Source organism: Octodon degus, unplaced genomic scaffold (assembly GCF_000260255.1).
Source record: "Octodon degus isolate 3935 unplaced genomic scaffold, OctDeg1.0 scaffold00288, whole genome shotgun sequence".
Lineage (NCBI taxonomy): Eukaryota > Metazoa > Chordata > Mammalia > Rodentia > Octodontidae > Octodon > Octodon degus.
The window spans coordinates 1,000,986-1,004,159 of record NW_004524864.1 but is presented as its reverse complement, the minus strand read 5'-3'; the positions used below and the strand labels follow the sequence as shown (position 1 = coordinate 1,004,159).

General features: G+C 45.6%; 1 pseudogene; it reads left to right on the top strand.

Annotated features, from left to right (window-relative positions):
* Positions 1-492: 492 nt before the first annotated feature.
* Positions 493-3,100, top strand: LOC101571048 (annotated as a pseudogene).
* Positions 3,101-3,174: the final 74 nt, after the last annotated feature.

Below are 3,174 nucleotides of genomic sequence, written 5' to 3'. Positions count from 1 at the left end.
AGTGGAAATTCAGAAGATTATCAATAGCTACTTTGAGGATCTTTACTCTCACAGAATAGAAGCCACAGAAGAAATGGACAGATTCCTAGAAAGGTACAAATTACCACAAGTGAATCAACAAGATATAACCACTCTCAATAGCCCAATAACAGCCAATGAAATACGAGATGTAATTAAAAACCTACTGACAGGGGGCGGGGGGACAATGAGCTAGTCACAACACAAGGAAAAAGCCTCAATTACCCAAAATAAAAACTAGCTAAGTCTCATCTGAATTTAGAACGGAAACCGCCTTTTAGCTCCAATAATAGTAAAGTCAGTGCAGCTGAAAGTTAACTTTCTGGACCCAGCGGTCCAAGGAGGAAGCTTGGCCTGGAATCCGGAGGCCGCTGAGCCTGCAGGACAGGGACCCTGGGAGCCTGGGGGAGTTCCGACCCAGGACACCGACCTACTTACCCGGAGGACGAGGATCACCGGAGAAGCTGCGAGAGGATGGGGAGGAGGCCTTGCCGGGAACAGGGAGGGACCTCCCGGGAAGCGAAACTGAAACTTCGGATCTTCGGAGGGCGCCCCTACTGTCCCGGCCTTGTCCTAGCCCTGGAGACCGAGCCCGGCGCCATGGAGTTCGAGCCCAGAGACGTGGAGCCCGAGCCGAGTGCCGTGGAGCCTGAGCCCAGAGCCATGGAGCCCGGCTCGCCATACAGCTCCTCCTGCGGGTGTCCGCAGGCTCGCCAGGCCTCCGCTGGAAGCTGGAGAAGTACTTCCAGAGCTGGGACTCCGGCGGCGGGGAGTGCACCGTCCGTCCCTGGTTCCCCGAAGAGCCCAACACTTTCCTGGTAAAGTTCAGAGAAAAGGCCGCCAAAGGGGGCATATTGAAAACAAGAAAACACCAGATTCAGGTTGATAACAAACCCGTGACCATTTTGCTGAAAAACCACTTGAGAAGCCAACAGAAAAACCCGAGATCCAGGATTTGTTCGTGTCCCCAGTCTGATGTAAAGCATTCACGTGAAGGGTCTGTTTCTAATGCTGTGGATTCCAGCATCCAAAAGATCTTCCTCACTGTAACAGCTGACCTGAACTGTGACCTGTTCTCCAAAGAACAGAGGTGACAGGTAGCCACTGTCTGCCCCACTATCAAGAAGGTAGAGGGTCACAGTGGAATTGAGAGAGTACATGGTGACTTCAAAGATGTTTAAAAAATACACCAATTCTTGAGTATGCTTCTCCTGGAAGGTGAACAGAAACAGGAGGTTCCTCCTTCCAGTGTGGAAAGAAAGCCTCCTGACCAGCATGACCAGAACAGCAGATGTTCTCCTTCTAAACCCAAAGTCAGGTCAGAAGAAAAAGACAGCCTTTTTAAAGTTGACTCATCGGGGCTGGTGAGATGGCTCAGTAGTTTAAAGCACCTACTTAGAACAAGCTTAGCAAAGTACAGGGAGCACAATTCAATCCCCCAGCACCACGTGCCAGCCAGCCCCGCCCCCTGGTGGGCTGAGCTGGCCACACACACACATAAATAAACAATTTTTTTAAAAAAATAAATAAATGAAGTTGACTCATCTCTCTTTGAATACTTCAAATATACCTGTCCTGATAAAATAGAGTCAGTTGAGAAGAAATTTGGTATAACCATCAAAATTTGAGGCAGATCTTCCAATATGGTCCCACATAGACTTCACCGGCAGTCAATCAGATGACTTAGAAGCAGCTCAAGAGTCTTTTGCCAGTGAGTTTCAGAAGAAAACAGAATCACTGAAGCAAGGGTGTGTCCGTTTAGGAGGCAAGAAGCAGGCAAATTAAATCAAACGAAAACTGAGCAGCTGTTTTCCAAAGCTCCTCATAACAGAGAACAGAGAAGGGCTAACTCTCCTTGGAAGCCTAGATGACATCACAGCTGCCAAGCAAACAATATCAGAAGGTTCTGTCAAGCCACCTGTGCAAATCTTGGTTCCCAGCTCCATGATGAATGCAGTTGAGGTTGATACTGCTTGCTGTAAGCTTCTTAAAGCTGTGTTACTTCAGGAGATTACAGAGATAGAGCAGAAATACAACATCTGCAGTAAGGTTTGGGAGAAAAATCAGAAAACCTGCATTCAGTTTGATCCTAAGGACAAGGAGGTAGATCTGTCTGTGCATGCTTATGCAGGCTTCGTTGATTCCCTTCAACTTGCCTCGTGTCAATTGATGAGTGAAGTCCTCCTGCTGAAAGATTTGGTCAAGGAGAGAAAATACTTCCGTGGGACCAAGTTTGATAATGACTTTAGAAGAAAGTATCCAGACGTACATTTTGCACTGGATCAAGAGTTGATGACTTTGACCAGTTTGCCAAATTCTCTTGCACAGGCCAAGCAATTTGTCTTACAAAAAGGAGGACTATTGCCATCTGCTTGAGAGAAACCAAACAATGATTATGAAACCCGTAGGGGCATAGATGCTAATTATGCCAAAGCAACTTCTCCTCTACTCAAGGGCTCTGCAAGTTCTGTGAGCTCACAAACAGATGAGAAGGAAGAAGACATGTGTATCATCTGCATGGAGACCATTAGTAACAAATGTGTGCTCCAAAAGTGCAAGCATGAATTCTGTACCCCTTGTATCAAGAAATCCATGTTATATAAACCGGTCTGTCCTGTGTGTAACACTCCCTATGTATCCAGAAAGGGAATCAGCCAGACGGGACCATGAAGTTTACCTTTCTAGAAACATCACTTCCAGGTTATATGTCCTGTAACACCATTATGATTACATATTCCATGAAGGGAGGCATTCAAACGGAAAAGCATCCTAACCCAGGAAAGCTCTATCCTGGAACAACTCGAATGGCATACTTAGCTAATAATGAGAAAGGGCAGCAGGTTTTGGAACTACTTCAGGCAGCCTTTGACCGCAAAGTCATTTTCACTGTGGGATACTCTCGAGTACAAAGCACATCAGATGTCATTACATGGAATGACATTCACAAAAAACATCCCAGTCTGGAGGACCATCAAATTATGCCTACCCTGATCCTGATTACCTAACACGTGTTAAGGAAGAGCTGAAAGCGAACATAATTGAACAAAGAAAAAAAAAAAAAAACACTAGAACAATATCTTAACCAAGCTTTATGAAGATATGTTTGAGGAGTTCATGCCAATAAAAATCCTTCTCTCGAAAAAAAAAAAAAAAAAA